At 49.9% G+C, this 22,998-nt stretch overlaps 11 non-coding genes across 11 annotated transcripts; all 11 read right to left on the bottom strand.

Moving 5' to 3' along the window:
* Positions 1–2,525: 2,525 nt before the first annotated feature.
* On the bottom strand, positions 2,526–2,597 carry TRNAG-UCC (transfer RNA glycine (anticodon UCC)). Its single transcript has one exon. It is a non-coding gene; the product is annotated as a tRNA-Gly (tRNA).
* Positions 2,598–3,782: 1,185 nt separating this feature from the next.
* Positions 3,783–3,854, bottom strand: TRNAG-UCC (transfer RNA glycine (anticodon UCC)). Its single transcript has one exon. It is a non-coding gene; the product is annotated as a tRNA-Gly (tRNA).
* Positions 3,855–5,039: 1,185 nt separating this feature from the next.
* TRNAG-UCC (transfer RNA glycine (anticodon UCC)) lies at positions 5,040–5,111 on the bottom strand. The gene has a single exon. It is a non-coding gene; the product is annotated as a tRNA-Gly (tRNA).
* A 1,185-nt stretch (positions 5,112–6,296) lies between these two features.
* On the bottom strand, positions 6,297–6,368 carry TRNAG-UCC (transfer RNA glycine (anticodon UCC)). The gene has a single exon. It is a non-coding gene; the product is annotated as a tRNA-Gly (tRNA).
* Positions 6,369–8,789: 2,421 nt separating this feature from the next.
* TRNAG-UCC (transfer RNA glycine (anticodon UCC)) lies at positions 8,790–8,861 on the bottom strand. The gene has a single exon. It is a non-coding gene; the product is annotated as a tRNA-Gly (tRNA).
* A 2,450-nt stretch (positions 8,862–11,311) lies between these two features.
* On the bottom strand, positions 11,312–11,383 carry TRNAG-UCC (transfer RNA glycine (anticodon UCC)). The gene has a single exon. It is a non-coding gene; the product is annotated as a tRNA-Gly (tRNA).
* Positions 11,384–15,061: 3,678 nt separating this feature from the next.
* Positions 15,062–15,133, bottom strand: TRNAG-UCC (transfer RNA glycine (anticodon UCC)). Its single transcript has one exon. It is a non-coding gene; the product is annotated as a tRNA-Gly (tRNA).
* A 1,185-nt stretch (positions 15,134–16,318) lies between these two features.
* TRNAG-UCC (transfer RNA glycine (anticodon UCC)) lies at positions 16,319–16,390 on the bottom strand. The gene has a single exon. It is a non-coding gene; the product is annotated as a tRNA-Gly (tRNA).
* Positions 16,391–18,836: 2,446 nt separating this feature from the next.
* On the bottom strand, positions 18,837–18,908 carry TRNAG-UCC (transfer RNA glycine (anticodon UCC)). The gene has a single exon. It is a non-coding gene; the product is annotated as a tRNA-Gly (tRNA).
* A 1,185-nt stretch (positions 18,909–20,093) lies between these two features.
* TRNAG-UCC (transfer RNA glycine (anticodon UCC)) lies at positions 20,094–20,165 on the bottom strand. Its single transcript has one exon. It is a non-coding gene; the product is annotated as a tRNA-Gly (tRNA).
* Positions 20,166–22,607: 2,442 nt separating this feature from the next.
* Positions 22,608–22,679, bottom strand: TRNAG-UCC (transfer RNA glycine (anticodon UCC)). The gene has a single exon. It is a non-coding gene; the product is annotated as a tRNA-Gly (tRNA).
* Positions 22,680–22,998: the final 319 nt, after the last annotated feature.

Here is a 22,998-nt window from a genome sequence, read left to right as displayed (position 1 = left end):
GAACATAGGTCAAGGTGTCACCATCAAAATGCTGATGGACTCTCTAGGATGTATATCATCGACTAGAGGTATGAGGTTCATCCAGGAGTGGATTAAATCCTCCTGTCCCTTAGTCTGGGGGGGGCGAGTGTTAGGGAGAATTCTCTGTTTAGGCTGAATTTCCCTACCTAGTGAGTCCCCCAGCAGCTTTGCTGGATTTCTGGGGTTTAATTTTTTTCTCCTGCCAAGAGTGAGACTCTTTTACCCTCACTCTTGGACATGTTGAAGTGTGTTTTCTTGGTTAAACCTTGTGTTGAATGGGCTATGGGGTCTTTTACTCCATAGGGCCTCATGTATTTTTGTGATGTGGGTCACACAGCACCCTCTGTGCCGTGACCCAGGGGTGTCCTAGGGACTCCCCAACATAGACTCCATACCCTGGGACTGACTACTGTCTCCCAGGGCATGTAAAGTCACCAAAGACTTTGCTAGTCTTGAATCCTGAACAGAACCAGTACAAACCATCATATTGTGGACGTACTGGCTGGGGCAATTCGATTGCCCCAGGGTCTGTTAGTCGAGGGGGCACGTCTCCGTCCCCCCTGATCGAGTTTTGGCTGGTGGCAGTGGAAACTACTTTTTATATTCGACCGCGAATATTTCCCTATGGGATTTCCCATTGTTTTAGGCTAACACATTTAATTATTTATTTACGGTAGCCTTAAACATACCACCGGTTTATATATTTATTTTTATAACTCCGGTTGGGACTTTTTGCCAAAACTTGATTCTAAAATGGCGTTGGTGTTCGCCTCTGTAACTCTGACCCAAAGTGGAGCCCTTTGTTCCACTTTTGGCGGGCTTCTCCACAGAAGCCCTCCAAAGTGGTGCCACTCTGTCTGGGGTACTTAGGAGGGGTGGAGGGGGATTTAGGCACCCTGGACTGAGTTACCTTGGTAACTCAAGTCGCACTCCGTCCTGATTGGCCCAAGTGGTGAGCCGCCCGGCTCACCACTTAGCATGGTTGAGTGACAGCTAGGCTGGGTGAATGGGGGTTTGCTGCATAAAAGCAGGGCTTTGGGGACTGGGACTTCAGAAGTCGCCACAGGACCAAGAATCCGACGAGGGAAGAGCTGAGCCGACCTGCTTCGACGACACCACCCGGTGGAGCCCTGCTGAACCGTCTCACCACTTTTTCCCGACGACCGAGGAGAACTCTTAACGGAGTGGCTCCTTCCCTTGACTGGTGGGGACAACCAGTTTTCGCCTTCTTTCCGTTCTTTGAGGTATCTCGTGGCCGCCTTGCCTGTGCCAAGCACCCCGGCAACCGGAATACCACACTTTACCCCCATACCGCGAAAGTCGGCACCAACCCTTTAACCGGAGGACTCCGCGGCTGGTTTCTTCCCGGGCAGTGCAACGACCCTCTTCTTCTGCTCTTCAGCGAGAACTTCTTCTCCCCTGACCGACGTCGAGCCCTGCTGCCACTGCCTGGAACAACTGCCACCGCTGGAGGATCCTTTCCGCTTAAGGTACTGTGTTCTGCCTGGCTTCCCTTGCTACCGACTGTACGGGGTAGATTTAGTCCCCGGCTTTCGAACCTGGGAGTGCCTGGGACACTTTGGCTAAACTTTCTGAGCCACTCTAACCTCTTTTTGACTCTTTGCAAGACTTTGAATCTCTAACTAACAGTGTGATCTTGGGCACATTTTCGCTCCGGCTACTCTAAGAGTGGGCCCTGCCTAGTGACTTTTGCTCACCTGTGACTTTATTCTTCTGTAAGCCTATTGCAAGTGCTCTGGACCTTAGAGTGGTGTGTCTAACCCATTTCTGCTTTTTCTCTCCCTTTCTTGGAAACTACTAGAGTGTCATCTAACGTTAAGCACTCACCTCTGTTTTAATTAAGTGGTGTTTTACCTAGAGTTGTCTAGATAGGAGAAAGGATTGAATCTACTTTCATTATAACTGTGTTGAAGTACTTTTACTATATTTTTGCTAGAGTGTTTTTAACTTATGTGTATTTTAAATAAATAACTATATACTTTTGAAACCAAGCTCTGGTCAGTGTTTGCTTGTGCTATTGTGTTTTGGTACATATTGTGTATACTTTACATACTGCCTAACTCTTCTTGAGAGAAGTCTGACTGCTCAGCCACAGCTACCAGGTAAATCTGGGTGGTACAGACTGCTACCAAAGGGGTTTACTGCTCTACCTGTAGTCTTAAATCTTTTGCAGTGTTCCCCAAGGGAACTGCACAGGTTTCTGCCTAACATAGGCTGAGGTGCTGTGCTCGGTGGCCTGCTGGGACCAAGGCCCGTCAGGGCAAGGCGAATAGGCCTTTGTCAGGCCTTCGTCAGGGCTTTGTCGGGGAGGGGCCAGGAGCCCTGCTCGCTTCAATCCCCTCACCGATAGACAGTTGCAGAAACTAGGATGCAAGAACCTTTCCTGGATGGGGTTTTGATTTTCACGAAAAGTGTGTCAGCTTTGCTTTCAGCATGAGTCTGATTTCCAAAAAATGCATTTTGAACAATTTAAAGATTTGATCTGCGTTGGCCGGGAATCGAACCCGGGTCAACTGCTTGGAAGGCAGCTATGCTCACCACTATACCACCAACGCCTGCCTGTCTGGGCTATCTGATGGAGCGGCCCTTAGAAATAAGAATAAGTCATTGGCTGGGAATGAAAAAAGCTTGCGTTTGACGCAGAAGCAGTTCGCATCATGAGGTCTTGCCGGTCAGCCCAACATTTCCCCGGGACCCCTTAAAAAAGGAGCTTGGTTTTAAGTTTGGTTTGATTGAACAGTACATTTTGTTGGCTGGGCTGGGACCCTCTCCTATTTAGCGCAAGAGTGGAACGAGGCAGCAAGTTCAAGGAATGACATTGCATCCAGGCACTTACAGCTCTTTGTGCCCTAATGCCATGACACAAAAACATAATTTGAAAAAAGTTAGCAGAGGATGGTTTCGATCCATCGACCTCTGGGTTATGGGCCCAGCACGCTTCCGCTGCGCCACTCTGCTGGTTGGAGAACAAGAGCTTTTCTGGGCTTTTACAGCCTACAAACCGACAACCCTAGACCCAGTTTCGAGTGAAGCGGGCAGTAGGCCTTACAAAGCCAAACAACCTGCAACCACGCACTCCCATCCCATGGCCTTTTGCAGACAGGCCTCATTTCTCTAGCTCACACCCTAACTGCCAACACCCCTTCCCCTTCTCTCTCTGTCTCTCTCTCTCTGTCTCTCTCTCTCATTCTCTCTCTCTCGCAAATAGATACTTTACTTCCCAGGTGCAACAAAACAAGCCTTCTCGAGCTGGCAGATATGGGAAGGAAGGAAGGAAGGGCCAGTTTGGAAACTCAACTCAATTACCATAAATCCCCTGCTAAGGGTTATGGGAGGGAGGAATGAAGGAACTTTGCTTCAGGGAAAGGGCTGCTGCTGCTTCAGCATGTGAGGAGCGCAGCCACACGTTTCACCTTCTTCAGTATGTTGGTTTACAGGATGAGAGAGATCCTGAAACCTCACTCTAATAGGCTGAGGTGCTGTGCTCGGTGGCCTGCTGGGACCAAGGCCCGTCAGGGCAAGGCGAATAGGCCTTTGTCAGGCCTTCGTCAGGGCTTTGTCGGGGAGGGGCCAGGAGCCCTGCTCGCTTCAATCCCCTCACCGATAGACAGTTGCAGAAACTAGGATGCAAGAACCTTTCCTGGATGGGGTTTTGATTTTCACGAAAAGTGTGTCAGCTTTGCTTTCAGCATGAGTCTGATTTCCAAAAAATGCATTTTGAACAATTTAAAGATTTGATCTGCGTTGGCCGGGAATCGAACCCGGGTCAACTGCTTGGAAGGCAGCTATGCTCACCACTATACCACCAACGCCTGCCTGTCTGGGCTTTCTGATGGAGCGGCCTTTAGAAATAAGAATAAGTCATTGGCTGGGAATGAAAAAAGCTTGCGTTTGACGCAGAAGCAGTTCGCATCATGAGGTCTTGCCGGTCAGCCCAACATTTCCCCGGGACCCCTTAAAAAAGGAGCTTGGTTTTAAGTTTGGTTTGATTGAACAGTACATTTTGTTGGCTGGGCTGGGACCCTCTCCTATTTAGCGCAAGAGTGGAACGAGGCAGCAAGTTCAAGGAATGACATTGCATCCAGGCACTTACAGCTCTTTGTGCCCTAATGCCATGACACAAAAACATAATTTGAAAAAAGTTAGCAGAGGATGGTTTCGATCCATCGACCTCTGGGTTATGGGCCCAGCACGCTTCCGCTGCGCCACTCTGCTGGTTGGAGAACAAGAGCTTTTCTGGGCTTTTACAGCCTACAAACCGACAACCCTAGACCCAGTTTCGAGTGAAGCGGGCAGTAGGCCTTACAAAGCCAAACAACCTGCAACCACGCACTCCCATCCCATGGCCTTTTGCAGACAGGCCTCATTTCTCTAGCTCACACCCTAACTGCCAACACCCCTTCCCCTTCTCTCTCTGTCTCTCTCTCTCTGTCTCTCTCTCTCATTCTCTCTCTCTCGCAAATAGATACTTTACTTCCCAGGTGCAACAAAACAAGCCTTCTCGAGCTGGCAGATATGGGAAGGAAGGAAGGAAGGGCCAGTTTGGAAACTCAACTCAATTACCATAAATCCCCTGCTAAGGGTTATGGGAGGGAGGAATGAAGGAACTTTGCTTCAGGGAAAGGGCTGCTGCTGCTTCAGCATGTGAGGAGCGCAGCCACACGTTTCACCTTCTTCAGTATGTTGGTTTACAGGATGAGAGAGATCCTGAAACCTCACTCTAATAGGCTGAGGTGCTGTGCTCGGTGGCCTGCTGGGACCAAGGCCCGTCAGGGCAAGGCGAATAGGCCTTTGTCAGGCCTTCGTCAGGGCTTTGTCGGGGAGGGGCCAGGAGCCCTGCTCGCTTCAATCCCCTCACCGATAGACAGTTGCAGAAACTAGGATGCAAGAACCTTTCCTGGATGGGGTTTTGATTTTCACGAAAAGTGTGTCAACTTTGCTTTCAGCATGAGTCTGATTTCCAAAAAATGCATTTTGAACAATTTAAAGATTTGATCTGCGTTGGCCGGGAATCGAACCCGGGTCAACTGCTTGGAAGGCAGCTATGCTCACCACTATACCACCAACGCCTGCCTGTCTGGGCTATCTGATGGAGCGGCCCTTAGAAATAAGAATAAGTCATTGGCTGGGAATGAAAAAAGCTTGCGTTTGACGCAGAAGCAGTTTGCATCATGAGGTCTTGCCGGTCAGCCCAACATTTCCCCGGGACCCCTTAAAAAAGGAGCTTGGTTTTAAGTTTGGTTTGATTGAACAGTACATTTTGTTGGCTGGGCTGGGACCCTCTCCTATTTAGCGCAAGAGTGGAACGAGGCAGCAAGTTCAAGGAATGACATTGCATCCAGGCACTTACAGCTCTTTGTGCCCTAATGCCATGACACAAAAACATAATTTGAAAAAAGTTAACAGAGGATGGTTTCGATCCATCGACCTCTGGGTTATGGGCCCAGCACGCTTCCGCTGCGCCACTCTGCTGGTTGGAGAACAAGAGCTTTTCTGGGCTTTTACAGCCTACAAACCGACAACCCTAGACCCAGTTTCGAGTGAAGCGGGCAGTAGGCCTTACAAAGCCAAACAACCTGCAACCACGCACTCCCATCCCATGGCCTTTTGCAGACAGGCCTCATTTCTCTAGCTCACACCCTAACTGCCAACACCCCTTCCCCTTCTCTCTCTGTCTCTCTCTCTCTGTCTCTCTCTCTCATTCTCTCTTTCTCGCAAATAGATACTTTACTTCCCAGGTGCAACAAAACAAGCCTTCTCGAGCTGGCAGATATGGGAAGGAAGGAAGGAAGGGCCAGTTTGGAAACTCAACTCAATTACCATAAATCCCCTGCTAAGGGTTATGGGAGGGAGGAATGAAGGAACTTTGCTTCAGGGAAAGGGCTGCTGCTGCTTCAGCATGTGAGGAGCGCAGCCACACGTTTCACCTTCTTCAGTATGTTGGTTTACAGGATGAGAGAGATCCTGAAACCTCACTCTAATAGGCTGAGGTGCTGTGCTCGGTGGCCTGCTGGGACCAAGGCCCGTCAGGGCAAGGCGAATAGGCCTTTGTCAGGCCTTCGTCCGGGCTTTGTCGGGGAGGGGCCAGGAGCCCTGCTCGCTTCAATCCCCTCACCGATAGACAGTTGCAGAAACTAGGATGCAAGAACCTTTCCTGGATGGGGTTTTGATTTTCACGAAAAGTGTGTCAGCTTTGCTTTCAGCATGAGTCTGATTTCCAAAAAATGCATTTTGAACAATTTAAAGATTTGATCTGCGTTGGCCGGGAATCGAACCCGGGTCAACTGCTTGGAAGGCAGCTATGCTCACCACTATACCACCAACGCCTGCCTGTCTGGGCTATCTGATGGAGCGGCCCTTAGAAATAAGAATAAGTCATTGGCTGGGAATGAAAAAAGCTTGCGTTTGACGCAGAAGCAGTTCGCATCATGAGGTCTTGCCGGTCAGCCCAACATTTCCCCGGGACCCCTTAAAAAAGGAGCTTGGTTTTAAGTTTGGTTTGATTGAACAGTACATTTTGTTGGCTGGGCTGGGACCCTCTCCTATTTAGCGCAAGAGTGGAACGAGGCAGCAAGTTCAAGGAATGACATTGCATCCAGGCACTTACAGCTCTTTGTGCCCTAATGCCATGACACAAAAACATAATTTGAAAAAAGTTAGCAGAGGATGGTTTCGATCCATCGACCTCTGGGTTATGGGCCCAGCACGCTTCCGCTGCGCCACTCTGCTGGTTGGAGAACAAGAGCTTTTCTGGGCTTTTACAGCCTACAAACCGACAACCCTAGACCCAGTTTCGAGTGAAGCGGGCAGTAGGCCTTACAAAGCCAAACAACCTGCAACCACGCACTCCCATCCCATGGCCTTTTGCAGACAGGCCTCATTTCTCTAGCTCACACCCTAACTGCCAACACCCCTTCCCCTTCTCTCTCTGTCTCTCTCTCTCTGTCTCTCTCTCTCATTCTCTCTCTCTCGCAAATAGATACTTTACTTCCCAGGTGCAACAAAACAAGCCTTCTCGAGCTGGCAGATATGGGAAGGAAGGAAGGAAGGAAGGGCCAGTTTGGAAACTCAACTCAATTACCATAAATCCCCTGCTAAGGGTTATGGGAGGGAGGAATGAAGGAACTTTGCTTCAGGGAAAGGGCTGCTGCTGCTTCAGCATGTGAGGAGCGCAGCCACACGTTTCACCTTCTTCAGTATGTTGGTTTACAGGATGAGAGAGATCCTGAAACCTCACTCTAATAGGCTGAGGTGCTGTGCTCGGTGGCCTGCTGGGACCAAGGCCCGTCAGGGCAAGGCGAATAGGCCTTTGTCAGGCCTTCGTCAGGGCTTTGTCGGGGAGGGGCCAGGAGCCCTGCTCGCTTCAATCCCCTCACCGATAGACAGTTGCAGAAACTAGGATGCAAGAACCTTTCCTGGATGGGGTTTTGATTTTCACGAAAAGTGTGTCAGCTTTGCTTTCAGCATGAGTCTGATTTCCAAAAAATGCATTTTGAACAATTTAAAGATTTCCGGGTCAACTGCTTGGAAGGCAGCTATGCTCACCACTATACCACCAACGCCTGCCTGTCTGGACTATCTGATGGAGCGGCCCTTAGAAATAAGAATAAGTCATTGGCTGGGAATGAAAAAAGCTTGCATTTGACGCAGAAGCAGTTCGCATCATGAGGTCTTGCCGGTCAGCCCAACATTTCCCCGGGACCCCTTAAAAAAGGAGCTTGGTTTTAAGTTTGGTTTGATTGAACAGTACATTTTGTTGGCTGGGCTGGGACCCTCTCCTATTTAGCGCAAGAGTGGAACGAGGCAGCAAGTTCAAGGAATGACATTGCATCCAGGCACTTACAGCTCTTTGTGCCCTAATGCCATGACACAAAAACATAATTTGAAAAAAGTTAGCAGAGGATGGTTTCGATCCATCGACCTCTGGGTTATGGGCCCAGCACGCTTCCGCTGCGCCACTCTGCTGGTTGGAGAACAAGAGCTTTTCTGGGCTTTTACAGCCTACAAACCGACAACCCTAGACCCAGTTTCGAGTGAAGCGGGCAGTAGGCCTTACAAAGCCAAACAACCTGCAACCACGCACTCCCATCCCATGGCCTTTTGCAGACAGGCCTCATTTCTCTAGCTCACACCCTAACTGCCAACACCCCTTCCCCTTCTCTCTCTGTCTCTCTCTCTCTGTCTCTCTCTCTCATTCTCTCTCTCTCGCAAATAGATACTTTACTTCCCAGGTGCAACAAAACAAGCCTTCTCGAGCTGGCAGATATGGGAAGGAAGGAAGGAAGGGCCAGTTTGGAAACTCAACTCAATTACCATAAATCCCCTGCTAAGGGTTATGGGAGGGAGGAATGAAGGAACTTTGCTTCAGGGAAAGGGCTGCTGCTGCTTCAGCATGTGAGGAGCGCAGCCACACGTTTCACCTTCTTCAGTATGTTGGTTTACAGGATGAGAGAGATCCTGAAACCTCACTCTAATAGGCTGAGGTGCTGTGCTCGGTGGCCTGCTGGGACCAAGGCCCGTCAGGGCAAGGCGAATAGGCCTTTGTCAGGCCTTCGTCAGGGCTTTGTCGGGGAGGGGCCAGGAGCCCTGCTCGCTTCAATCCCCTCACCGATAGACAGTTGCAGAAACTAGGATGCAAGAACCTTTCCTGGATGGGGTTTTGATTTTCACGAAAAGTGTGTCAGCTTTGCTTTCAGCATGAGTCTGATTTCCAAAAAATGCATTTTGAACAATTTAAAGATTTGATCTGCGTTGGCCGGGAATCGAACCCGGGTCAACTGCTTGGAAGGCAGCTATGCTCACCACTATACCACCAACGCCTGCCTGTCTGGGCTATCTGATGGAGCGGCCCTTAGAAATAAGAATAAGTCATTGGCTGGGAATGAAAAAAGCTTGCGTTTGACGCAGAAGCAGTTCGCATCATGAGGTATTGCCGGTCAGCCCAACATTTCCCCGGGACCCCTTAAAAAAGGAGCTTGGTTTTAAGTTTGGTTTGATTGAACAGTACATTTTGTTGGCTGGGCTGGGACCCTCTCCTATTTAGCACAAGAGTGGAACGAGGCAGCAAGTTCAAGGAATGACATTGCATCCAGGCACTTACAGCTCTTTGTGCCCTAATGCCATGACACAAAAACATAATTTGAAAAAAGTTAGCAGAGGATGGTTTCGATCCATCGACCTCTGGGTTATGGGCCCAGCACGCTTCCGCTGCGCCACTCTGCTGGTTGGAGAACAAGAGCTTTTCTGGGCTTTTACAGCCTACAAACCGACAACCCTAGACCCAGTTTCGAGTGAAGCGGGCAGTAGGCCTTACAAAGCCAAACAACCTGCAACCACGCACTCCCATCCCATGGCCTTTTGCAGACAGGCCTCATTTCTCTAGCTCACACCCTAACTGCCAACACCCCTTCCCCTTCTCTCTCTGTCTCTCTCTCTCTGTCTCTCTCTCTCATTCTCTCTCTCTCGCAAATAGATACTTTACTTCCCAGGTGCAACAAAACAAGCCTTCTCGAGCTGGCAGATATGGGAAGGAAGGAAGGAAGGGCCAGTTTGGAAACTCAACTCAATTACCATAAATCCCCTGCTAAGGGTTATGGGAGGGAGGAATGAAGGAACTTTGCTTCAGGGAAAGGGCTGCTGCTGCTTCAGCATGTGAGGAGCGCAGCCACACGTTTCACCTTCTTCAGTATGTTGGTTTACAGGATGAGAGAGATCCTGAAACCTCACTCTAATAGGCTGAGGTGCTGTGCTCGGTGGCCTGCTGGTACCAAGGCCCGTCAGGGCAAGGCGAATAGGCCTTTGTCAGGCCTTCGTCAGGGCTTTGTCGGGGAGGGGCCAGGAGCCCTGCTCGCTTCAATCCCCTCACCGATAGACAGTTGCAGAAACTAGGATGCAAGAACCTTTCCTGGATGGGGTTTTGATTTTCACGAAAAGTGTGTCAGCTTTGCTTTCAGCATGAGTCTGATTTCCAAAAAATGCATTTTGAACAATTTAAAGATTTGATCTGCGTTGGTTGGCCGGGAATCGAACCCGGGTCAACTGCTTGGAAGGCAGCTATGCTCACCACTATACCACCAACGCCTGCCTGTCTAGGCTATCTGATGGAGCGGCCCTTAGAAATAAGAATAAGTCATTGGCTGGGAATGAAAAAAGCTTGCGTTTGACGCAGAAGCAGTTCGCATCATGAGGTCTTGCCGGTCAGCCCAACATTTCCCCGGGACCCCTTAAAAAAGGAGCTTGGTTTTAAGTTTGGTTTGATTGAACAGTACATTTTGTTGGCTGGGCTGGGACCCTCTCCTATTTAGCGCAAGAGTGGAACGAGGCAGCAAGTTCAAGGAATGACATTGCATCCAGGCACTTACAGCTCTTTGTGCCCTAATGCCATGACACAAAAACATAATTTGAAAAAAGTTAGCAGAGGATGGTTTCGATCCATCGACCTCTGGGTTATGGGCCCAGCACGCTTCCGCTGCGCCACTCTGCTGGTTGGAGAACAAGAGCTTTTCTGGGCTTTTACAGCCTACAAACCGACAACCCTAGACCCAGTTTCGAGTGAAGCGGGCAGTAGGCCTTACAAAGCCAAACAACCTGCAACCACGCACTCCCATCCCATGGCCTTTTGCAGACAGGCCTCATTTCTCTAGCTCACACCCTAACTGCCAACACCCCTTCCCCTTCTCTCTCTGTCTCTCTCTCTCTGTCTCTCTCTCTCATTCTCTCTCTCTCGCAAATAGATACTTTACTTCCCAGGTGCAACAAAACAAGCCTTCTCGAGCTGGCAGATATGGGAAGGAAGGAAGGAAGGAAGGGCCAGTTTGGAAACTCAACTCAATTACCATAAATCCCCTGCTAAGGGTTATGGGAGGGAGGAATGAAGGAACTTTGCTTCAGGGAAAGGGCTGCTGCTGCTTCAGCATGTGAGGAGCGCAGCCACACGTTTCACCTTCTTCAGTATGTTGGTTTACAGGATGAGAGAGATCCTGAAACCTCACTCTAATAGGCTGAGGTGCTGTGCTCGGTGGCCTGCTGGGACCAAGGCCCGTCAGGGCAAGGCGAATAGGCCTTTGTCAGGCCTTCGTCAGGGCTTTGTCGGGGAGGGGCCAGGAGCCCTGCTCGCTTCAATCCCCTCACCGATAGACAGTTGCAGAAACTAGGATGCAAGAACCTTTCCTGGATGGGGTTTTGATTTTCACGAAAAGTGTGTCAGCTTTGCTTTCAGCATGAGTCTGATTTCCAAAAAATGCATTTTGAACAATTTAAAGATTTGATCTGCGTTGGCCGGGAATCGAACCCGGGTCAACTGCTTGGAAGGCAGCTATGCTCACCACTATACCACCAACGCCTGCCTGTCTGGGCTATCTGATGGAGCGGCCCTTAGAAATAAGAATAAGTCATTGGCTGGGAATGAAAAAAGCTTGCGTTTGACGCAGAAGCAGTTCGCATCATGAGGTCTTGCCGGTCAGCCCAACATTTCCCCGGGACCCCTTAAAAAAGGAGCTTGGTTTTAAGTTTGGTTTGATTGAACAGTACATTTTGTTGGCTGGGCTGGGACCCTCTCCTATTTAGCGCAAGAGTGGAACGAGGCAGCAAGTTCAAGGAATGACATTGCATCCAGGCACTTACAGCTCTTTGTGCCCTAATGCCATGACACAAAAACATAATTTGAAAAAAGTTAGCAGAGGATGGTTTCGATCCATCGACCTCTGGGTTATGGGCCCAGCACGCTTCCGCTGCGCCACTCTGCTGGTTGGAGAACAAGAGCTTTTCTGGGCTTTTACAGCCTACAAACCGACAACCCTAGACCCAGTTTCGAGTGAAGCGGGCAGTAGGCCTTACAAAGCCAAACAACCTGCAACCACGCACTCCCATCCCATGGCCTTTTGCAGACAGGCCTCATTTCTCTAGCTCACACCCTAACTGCCAACACCCCTTCCCCTTCTCTCTCTGTCTCTCTCTCTCTGTCTCTCTCTCTCATTCTCTCTCTCTCGCAAATAGATACTTTACTTCCCAGGTGCAACAAAACAAGCCTTCTCGAGCTGGCAGATATGGGAAGGAAGGAAGGAAGGGCCAGTTTGGAAACTCAACTCAATTACCATAAATCCCCTGCTAAGGGTTATGGGAGGGAGGAATGAAGGAACTTTGCTTCAGGGAAAGGGCTGCTGCTGCTTCAGCATGTGAGGAGCGCAGCCACACGTTTCACCTTCTTCAGTATGTTGGTTTACAGGATGAGAGAGATCCTGAAACCTCACTCTAATAGGCTGAGGTGCTGTGCTCGGTGGCCTGCTGGGACCAAGGCCCGTCAGGGCAAGGCGAATAGGCCTTTGTCAGGCCTTCGTCCGGGCTTTGTCGGGGAGGGGCCAGGAGCCCTGCTCGCTTCAATCCCCTCACCGATAGACAGTTGCAGAAACTAGGATGCAAGAACCTTTCCTGGATGGGGTTTTGATTTTCACGAAAAGTGTGTCAGCTTTGCTTTCAGCATGAGTCTGATTTCCAAAAAATGCATTTTGAACAATTTAAAGATTTGATCTGTGTTGGCCGGGAATCGAACCCGGGTCAACTGCTTGGAAGGCAGCTATGCTCACCACTATACCACCAACGCCTGCCTGTCTGGGCTATCTGATGGAGCGGCCCTTAGAAATAAGAATAAGTCATTGGCTGGGAATGAAAAAAGCTTGCGTTTGACGCAGAAGCAGTTCGCATCATGAGGTCTTGCCGGTCAGCCCAACATTTCCCCGGGACCCCTTAAAAAAGGAGCTTGGTTTTAAGTTTGGTTTGATTGAACAGTACATTTTGTTGGCTGGGCTGGGACCCTCTCCTATTTAGCGCAAGAGTGGAACGAGGCAGCAAGTTCAAGGAATGACATTGCATCCAGGCACTTACAGCTCTTTGTGCCCTAATGCCATGACACAAAAACATAATTTGAAAAAAGTTAGCAGAGGATGGTTTCGATCCATCGACCTCTGGGTTATGGGCCCAGCACGCTTCCGCTGCGCCACTCTGCTGGTTGGAGAACAAGAGCTTTTCTGGGCTTTTACAGCCTACAAACCGACAACCCTAGACCCAGTTTCGAGTGAAGCGGGCAGTAGGCCTTACAAAGCCAAACAACCTGCAACCACGCACTCCCATCCCATGGCCTTTTGCAGACAGGCCTCATTTCTCTAGCTCACACCCTAACTGCCAACACCCCTTCCCCTTCTCTCTCTGTCTCTCTCTCTCTGTCTCTCTCTCTCATTCTCTCTCTCTCGCAAATAGATACTTTACTTCCCAGGTGCAACAAAACAAGCCTTCTCGAGCTGGCAGATATGGGAAGGAAGGAAGGAAGGAAGGGCCAGTTTGGAAACTCAACTCAATTACCATAAATCCCCTGCTAAGGGTTATGGGAGGGAGGAATGAAGGAACTTTGCTTCAGGGAAAGGGCTGCTGCTGCTTCAGCATGTGAGGAGCGCAGCCACACGTTTCACCTTCTTCAGTATGTTGGTTTACAGGATGAGAGAGATCCTGAAACCTCACTCTAATAGGCTGAGGTGCTGTGCTCGGTGGCCTGCTGGGACCAAGGCCCGTCAGGGCAAGGCGAATAGGCCTTTGTCAGGCCTTCGTCAGGGCTTTGTCGGGGAGGGGCCAGGAGCCCTGCTCGCTTCAATCCCCTCACCGATAGACAGTTGCAGAAACTAGGATGCAAGAACCTTTCCTGGATGGGGTTTTGATTTTCACGAAAAGTGTGTCAGCTTTGCTTTCAGCATGAGTCTGATTTCCAAAAAATGCATTTTGAACAATTTAAAGATTTCCGGGTCAACTGCTTGGAAGGCAGCTATGCTCACCACTATACCACCAACGCCTGCCTGTCTGGACTATCTGATGGAGCGGCCCTTAGAAATAAGAATAAGTCATTGGCTGGGAATGAAAAAAGCTTGCATTTGACGCAGAAGCAGTTCGCATCATGAGGTCTTGCCGGTCAGCCCAACATTTCCCCGGGACCCCTTAAAAAAGGAGCTTGGTTTTAAGTTTGGTTTGATTGAACAGTACATTTTGTTGGCTGGGCTGGGACCCTCTCCTATTTAGCGCAAGAGTGGAACGAGGCAGCAAGTTCAAGGAATGACATTGCATCCAGGCACTTACAGCTCTTTGTGCCCTAATGCCATGACACAAAAACATAATTTGAAAAAAGTTAGCAGAGGATGGTTTCGATCCATCGACCTCTGGGTTATGGGCCCAGCACGCTTCCGCTGCGCCACTCTGCTGGTTGGAGAACAAGAGCTTTTCTGGGCTTTTACAGCCTACAAACCGACAACCCTAGACCCAGTTTCGAGTGAAGCGGGCAGTAGGCCTTACAAAGCCAAACAACCTGCAACCACGCACTCCCATCCCATGGCCTTTTGCAGACAGGCCTCATTTCTCTAGCTCACACCCTAACTGCCAACACCCCTTCCCCTTCTCTCTCTGTCTCTCTCTCTCTGTCTCTCTCTCTCATTCTCTCTCTCTCGCAAATAGATACTTTACTTCCCAGGTGCAACAAAACAAGCCTTCTCGAGCTGGCAGATATGGGAAGGAAGGAAGGAAGGGCCAGTTTGGAAACTCAACTCAATTACCATAAATCCCCTGCTAAGGGTTATGGGAGGGAGGAATGAAGGAACTTTGCTTCAGGGAAAGGGCTGCTGCTGCTTCAGCATGTGAGGAGCGCAGCCACACGTTTCACCTTCTTCAGTATGTTGGTTTACAGGATGAGAGAGATCCTGAAACCTCACTCTAATAGGCTGAGGTGCTGTGCTCGGTGGCCTGCTGGGACCAAGGCCCGTCAGGGCAAGGCGAATAGGCCTTTGTCAGGCCTTCGTCAGGGCTTTGTCGGGGAGGGGCCAGGAGCCCTGCTCGCTTCAATCCCCTCACCGATAGACAGTTGCAGAAACTAGGATGCAAGAACCTTTCCTGGATGGGGTTTTGATTTTCACGAAAAGTGTGTCAGCTTTGCTTTCAGCATGAGTCTGATTTCCAAAAAATGCATTTTGAACAATTTAAAGATTTGATCTGCGTTGGCCGGGAATCGAACCCGGGTCAACTGCTTGGAAGGCAGCTATGCTCACCACTATACCACCAACGCCTGCCTGTCTGGGCTATCTGATGGAGCGGCCCTTAGAAATAAGAATAAGTCATTGGCTGGGAATGAAAAAAGCTTGCGTTTGACGCAGAAGCAGTTCGCATCATGAGGTCTTGCCGGTCAGCCCAACATTTCCCCGGGACCCCTTAAAAAAGGAGCTTGGTTTTAAGTTTGGTTTGATTGAACAGTGCATTTTGTTGGCTGGGCTGGGACCCTCTCCTATTTAGCACAAGAGTGGAACGAGGCAGCAAGTTCAAGGAATGACATTGCATCCAGGCACTTACAGCTCTTTGTGCCCTAATGCCATGACACAAAAACATAATTTGAAAAAAGTTAGCAGAGGATGGTTTCGATCCATCGACCTCTGGGTTATGGGCCCAGCACGCTTCCGCTGCGCCACTCTGCTGGTTGGAGAACAAGAGCTTTTCTGGGCTTTTACAGCCTACAAACCGACAACCCTAGACCCAGTTTCGAGTGAAGCGGGCAGTAGGCCTTACAAAGCCAAACAACCTGCAACCACGCACTCCCATCCCATGGCCTTTTGCAGACAGGCCTCATTTCTCTAGCTCACACCCTAACTGCCAACACCCCTTCCCCTTCTCTCTCTGTCTCTCTCTCTCTGTCTCTCTCTCTCATTCTCTCTCTCTCGCAAATAGATACTTTACTTCCCAGGTGCAACAAAACAAGCCTTCTCGAGCTGGCAGATATGGGAAGGAAGGAAGGAAGGGCCAGTTTGGAAACTCAACTCAATTACCATAAATCCCCTGCTAAGGGTTATGGGAGGGAGGAATGAAGGAACTTTGCTTCAGGGAAAGGGCTGCTGCTGCTTCAGCATGTGAGGAGCGCAGCCACACGTTTCACCTTCTTCAGTATGTTGGTTTACAGGATGAGAGAGATCCTGAAACCTCACTCTAATAGGCTGAGGTGCTGTGCTCGGTGGCCTGCTGGGACCAAGGCCCGTCAGGGCAAGGCGAATAGGCCTTTGTCAGGCCTTCGTCAGGGCTTTGTCGGGGAGGGGCCAGGAGCCCTGCTCGCTTCAATCCCCTCACCGATAGACAGTTGCAGAAACTAGGATGCAAGAACCTTTCCTGGATGGGGTTTTGATTTTCACGAAAAGTGTGTCAGCTTTGCTTTCAGCATGAGTCTGATTTCCAAAAAATGCATTTTGAACAATTTAAAGATTTGATCTGCGTTGGCCGGGAATCGAACCCGGGTCAACTGCTTGGAAGGCAGCTATGCTCACCACTATACCACCAACGCCTGCCTGTCTGGGCAATCTGATGGAGCGGCCTTTAGAAATAAGAATAAGTCATTGGCTGGGAATGAAAAAAGCTTGCGTTTGACGCAGAAGCAGTTCGCATCATGAGGTCTTGCCGGTCAGCCCAACATTTCCCCGGGACCCCTTAAAAAAGGAGCTTGGTTTTAAGTTTGGTTTGATTGAACAGTGCATTTTGTTGGCTGGGCTGGGACCCTCTCCTATTTAGCGCAAGAGTGGAACGAGGCAGCAAGTTCAAGGAATGACATTGCATCCAGGCACTTACAGCTCTTTGTGCCCTAATGCCATGACACAAAAACATAATTTGAAAAAAGTTAGCAGAGGATGGTTTCGATCCATCGACCTCTGGGTTATGGGCCCAGCACGCTTCCGCTGCGCCACTCTGCTGGTTGGAGAACAAGAGCTTTTCTGGGCTTTTACAGCCTACAAACCGACAACCCTAGACCCAGTTTCGAGTGAAGCGGGCAGTAGGCCTTACAAAGCCAAACAACCTGCAACCACGCACTCCCATCCCATGGCCTTTTGCAGACAGGCCTCATTTCTCTAGCTCACACCCTAACTGCCAACACCCCTTCCCCTTCTCTCTCTGTCTCTCTCTCTCTGTCTCTCTCTCTCATTCTCTCTCTCTCGCAAATAGATACTTTACTTCCCAGGTGCAACAAAACAAGCCTTCTCGAGCTGGCAGATATGGGAAGGAAGGAAGGAAGGGCCAGTTTGGAAACTCAACTCAATTACCATAAATCCCCTGCTAAGGGTTATGGGAGGGAGGAATGAAGGAACTTTGCTTCAGGGAAAGGGCTGCTGCTGCTTCAGCATGTGAGGAGCGCAGCCACACGTTTCACCTTCTTCAGTATGTTGGTTTACAGGATGAGAGAGATCCTGAAACCTCACTCTAATAGGCTGAGGTGCTGTGCTCGGTGGCCTGCTGGGACCAAGGCCCGTCAGGGCAAGGCGAATAGGCCTTTGTCAGGCCTTCGTCAGGGCTTTGTCGGGGAGGGGCCAGGAGCCCTGCTCGCTTCAATCCCCTCACCGATAGACAGTTGCAGAAACTAGGATGCAAGAACCTTTCCTGGATGGGGTTTTGATTTTCACGAAAAGTGTGTCAGCTTTGCTTTCAGCATGAGTCTGATTTCCAAAAAATGCATTTTGAACAATTTAAAGATTTGATCTGCGTTGGTTGGCCGGGAATCGAACCCGGGTCAACTGCTTGGAAGGCAGCTATGCTCACCACTATACCACCAACGCCTGCCTGTCTGGGCTATCTGATGGAGCGGCCCTTAGAAATAAGAATAAGTCATTGGCTGGGAATGAAAAAAGCTTGCGTTTGACGCAGAAGCAGTTCGCATCATGAGGTCTTGCCGGTCAGCCCAACATTTCCCCGGGACCCCTTAAAAAAGGAGCTTGGTTTTAAGTTTGGTTTGATTGAACAGTACATTTTGTTGGCTGGGCTGGGACCCTCTCCTATTTAGCGCAAGAGTGGAACGAGGCAGCAAGTTCAAGGAATGACATTGCATCCAGGCACTTACAGCTCTTTGTGCCCTAATGCCATGACACAAAAACATAATTTGAAAAAAGTTAGCAGAGGATGGTTTCGATCCATCGACCTCTGGGTTATGGGCCCAGCACGCTTCCGCTGCGCCACTCTGCTGGTTGGAGAACAAGAGCTTTTCTGGGCTTTTACAGCCTACAAACCGACAACCCTAGACCCAGTTTCGAGTGAAGCGGGCAGTAGGCCTTACAAAGCCAAACAACCTGCAACCACGCACTCCCATCCCATGGCCTTTTGCAGACAGGCCTCATTTCTCTAGCTCACACCCTAACTGCCAACACCCCTTCCCCTTCTCTCTCTGTCTCTCTCTCTCTGTCTCTCTCTCTCATTCTCTCTCTCTCGCAAATAGATACTTTACTTCCCAGGTGCAACAAAACAAGCCTTCTCGAGCTGGCAGATATGGGAAGGAAGGAAGGAAGGGCCAGTTTGGAAACTCAACTCAATTACCATAAATCCCCTGCTAAGGGTTATGGGAGGGAGGAATGAAGGAACTTTGCTTCAGGGAAAGGGCTGCTGCTGCTTCAGCATGTGAGGAGCGCAGCCACACGTTTCACCTTCTTCAGTATGTTGGTTTACAGGATGAGAGAGATCCTGAAACCTCACTCTAATAGGCTGAGGTGCTGTGCTCGGTGGCCTGCTGGGACCAAGGCCCGTCAGGGCAAGGCGAATAGGCCTTTGTCAGGCCTTCGTCAGGGCTTTGTCGGGGAGGGGCCAGGAGCCCTGCTCGCTTCAATCCCCTCACCGATAGACAGTTGCAGAAACTAGGATGCAAGAACCTTTCCTGGATGGGGTTTTGATTTTCACGAAAAGTGTGTCAGCTTTGCTTTCAGCATGAGTCTGATTTCCAAAAAATGCATTTTGAACAATTTAAAGATTTGATCTGCGTTGGCCGGGAATCGAACCCGGGTCAACTGCTTGGAAGGCAGCTATGCTCACCACTATACCACCAACGCCTGCCTGTCTGGGCTATCTGATGGAGCGGCCTTTAGAAATAAGAATAAGTCATTGGCTGGGAATGAAAAAAGCTTGCGTTTGACGCAGAAGCAGTTTGCATCATGAGGTCTTGCCGGTCAGCCCAACATTTCCCCGGGACCCCTTAAAAAAGGAGCTTGGTTTTAAGTTTGGTTTGATTAAACAGTGCATTTTGTTGGCTGGGCTGGGACCCTCTCCTATTTAGCGCAAGAGTGGAACGAGGCAGCAAGTTCAAGGAATGACATTGCATCCAGGCACTTACAGCTCTTTGTGCCCTAATGCCATGACACAAAAACATAATTTGAAAAAAGTTAGCAGAGGATGGTTTCGATCCATCGACCTCTGGGTTATGGGCCCAGCACGCTTCCGCTGCGCCACTCTGCTGGTTGGAGAACAAAAGCTTTTCTGGGCTTTTACAGCCTACAAACCGACAACCCTAGACCCATTTTCGAGTGAAGCGGGCAGTAGGCCTTACAAAGCCAAACAACCTGCAACCACGCACTCCCATCCCATGGCCTTTTGCAGACAGGCCTCATTTCTCTAGCTCACACCCTAACTGCCAACACCCCTTCCCCTTCTCTCTCTGTCTCTCTCTCTCTGTCTCTCTCTCTCATTCTCTCTCTCTCGCAAATAGATACTTTACTTCCCAGGTGCAACAAAACAAGCCTTCTCGAGCTGGCAGATATGGGAAGGAAGGAAGGAAGGGCCAGTTTGGAAACTCAACTCAATTACCATAAATCCCCTGCTAAGGGTTATGGGAGGGAGGAATGAAGGAACTTTGCTTCAGGGAAAGGGCTGCTGCTGCTTCAGCATGTGAGGAGCGCAGCCACACGTTTCACCTTCTTCAGTATGTTGGTTTACAGGATGAGAGAGATCCTGAAACCTCACTCTAATAGGCTGAGGTGCTGTGCTCGGTGGCCTGCTGGGACCAAGGCCCGTCAGGGCAAGGCGAATAGGCCTTTGTCAGGCCTTCGTCAGGGCTTTGTCGGGGAGGGGCCAGGAGCCCTGCTCGCTTCAATCCCCTCACCGATAGACAGTTGCAGAAACTAGGATGCAAGAACCTTTCCTGGATGGGGTTTTGATTTTCACGAAAAGTGTGTCAGCTTTGCTTTCAGCATGAGTCTGATTTCCAAAAAATGCATTTTGAACAATTTAAAGATTTGATCTGCGTTGGCCGGGAATCGAACCCGGGTCAACTGCTTGGAAGGCAGCTATGCTCACCACTATACCACCAACGCCTGCCTGTCTGGGCTATCTGATGGAGCGGCCCTTAGAAATAAGAATAAGTCATTGGCTGGGAATGAAAAAAGCTTGCGTTTGACGCAGAAGCAGTTCGCATCATGAGGTCTTGCCGGTCAGCCCAACATTTCCCCGGGACCCCTTAAAAAAGGAGCTTGGTTTTAAGTTTGGTTTGATTGAACAGTACATTTTGTTGGCTGGGCTGGGACCCTCTCCTATTTAGCGCAAGAGTGGAACGAGGCAGCAAGTTCAAGGAATGACATTGCATCCAGGCACTTACAGCTCTTTGTGCCCTAATGCCATGACACAAAAACATAATTTGAAAAAAGTTAGCAGAGGATGGTTTCGATCCATCGACCTCTGGGTTATGGGCCCAGCACGCTTCCGCTGCGCCACTCTGCTGGTTGGAGAACAAGAGCTTTTCTGGGCTTTTACAGCCTACAAACCGACAACCCTAGACCCAGTTTCGAGTGAAGCGGGCAGTAGGCCTTACAAAGCCAAACAACCTGCAACCACGCACTCCCATCCCATGGCCTTTTGCAGACAGGCCTCATTTCTCTAGCTCACACCCTAACTGCCAACACCCCTTCCCCTTCTCTCTCTGTCTCTCTCTCTCTGTCTCTCTCTCTCATTCTCTCTCTCTCGCAAATAGATACTTTACTTCCCAGGTGCAACAAAACAAGCCTTCTCGAGCTGGCAGATATGGGAAGGAAGGAAGGAAGGGCCAGTTTGGAAACTCAACTCAATTACCATAAATCCCCTGCTAAGGGTTATGGGAGGGAGGAATGAAGGAACTTTGCTTCAGGGAAAGGGCTGCTGCTGCTTCAGCATGTGAGGAGCGCAGCCACACGTTTCACCTTCTTCAGTATGTTGGTTTACAGGATGAGAGAGATCCTGAAACCTCACTCTAATAGGCTGAGGTGCTGTGCTCGGTGGCCTGCTGGGACCAAGGCCCGTCAGGGCAAGGCGAATAGGCCTTTGTCAGGCCTTCGTCAGGGCTTTGTCGGGGAGGGGCCAGGAGCCCTGCTCGCTTCAATCCCCTCACCGATAGACAGTTGCAGAAACTAGGATGCAAGAACCTTTCCTGGATGGGGTTTTGATTTTCACGAAAAGTGTGTCAGCTTTGCTTTCAGCATGAGTCTGATTTCCAAAAAATGCATTTTGAACAATTTAAAGATTTGATCTGCGTTGGCCGTGAATCGAACCCGGGTCAACTGCTTGGAAGGCAGCTATGCTCACCACTATACCACCAACGCCTGCCTGTCTGGGCTATCTGATGGAGCGGCCTTTAGAAATAAGAATAAGTCATTGGCTGGGAATGAAAAAAGCTTGCGTTTGACGCAGAAGCAGTTCGCATCATGAGGTCTTGCCGGTCAGCCCAACATTTCCCCGGGACCCCTTAAAAAAGGAGCTTGGTTTTAAGTTTGGTTTGATTGAACAGTGCATTTTGTTGGCTGGGCTGGGACCCTCTCCTATTTAGCGCAAGAGTGGAACGAGGCAGCAAGTTCAAGGAATGACATTGCATCCAGGCACTTACAGCTCTTTGTGCCCTAATGCCATGACACAAAAACATAATTTGAAAAAAGTTAGCAGAGGATGGTTTCGATCCATCGACCTCTGGGTTATGGGCCCAGCACGCTTCCGCTGCGCCACTCTGCTGGTTGGAGAACAAGAGCTTTTCTGGGCTTTTACAGCCTACAAACCGACAACCCTAGACCCAGTTTCGAGTGAAGCGGGCAGTAGGCCTTACAAAGCCAAACAACCTGCAACCACGCACTCCCATCCCATGGCCTTTTGCAGACAGGCCTCATTTCTCTAGCTCACACCCTAACTGCCAACACCCCTTCCCCTTCTCTCTCTGTCTCTCTCTCTCTGTCTCTCTCTCTCATTCTCTCTCTCTCGCAAATAGATACTTTACTTCCCAGGTGCAACAAAACAAGCCTTCTCGAGCTGGCAGATATGGGAAGGAAGGAAGGAAGGGCCAGTTTGGAAACTCAACTCAATTACCATAAATCCCCTGCTAAGGGTTATGGGAGGGAGGAATGAAGGAACTTTGCTTCAGGGAAAGGGCTGCTGCTGCTTCAGCATGTGAGGAGCGCAGCCACACGTTTCACCTTCTTCAGTATGTTGGTTTACAGGATGAGAGAGATCCTGAAACCTCACTCTAATAGGCTGAGGTGCTGTGCTCGGTGGCCTGCTGGGACCAAGGCCCGTCAGGGCAAGGCGAATAGGCCTTTGTCAGGCCTTCGTCAGGGCTTTGTCGGGGAGGGGCCAGGAGCCCTGCTCGCTTCAATCCCCTCACCGATAGACAGTTGCAGAAACTAGGATGCAAGAACCTTTCCTGGATGGGGTTTTGATTTTCACGAAAAGTGTGTCAGCTTTGCTTTCAGCATGAGTCTGATTTCCAAAAAATGCATTTTGAACAATTTAAAGATTTGATCTGCGTTGGCCGGGAATCGAACCCGGGTCAACTGCTTGGAAGGCAGCTATGCTCACCACTATACCACCAACGCCTGCCTGTCTGGGCTATCTGATGGAGCGGCCCTTAGAAATAAGAATAAGTCATTGGCTGGGAATGAAAAAAGCTTGCGTTTGACGCAGAAGCAGTTCGCATCATGAGGTCTTGCCGGTCAGCCCAACATTTCCCCGGGACCCCTTAAAAAAGGAGCTTGGTTTTAAGTTTGGTTTGATTGAACAGTACATTTTGTTGGCTGGGCTGGGACCCTCTCCTATTTAGCGCAAGAGTGGAACGAGGCAGCAAGTTCAAGGAATGACATTGCATCCAGGCACTTACAGCTCTTTGTGCCCTAATGCCATGACACAAAAACATAA

The sequence above is a fragment of the Ambystoma mexicanum genome, chromosome 6q (genome assembly GCF_040938575.1).
Source record: "Ambystoma mexicanum isolate Mex_15411 chromosome 6q, UKY_AmexF1_1, whole genome shotgun sequence".
Lineage (NCBI taxonomy): Eukaryota > Metazoa > Chordata > Amphibia > Caudata > Ambystomatidae > Ambystoma > Ambystoma mexicanum.
The sequence above is the reverse complement of the archived record's forward strand: the minus strand, read 5'-3'. Positions and strand labels throughout refer to the sequence as shown.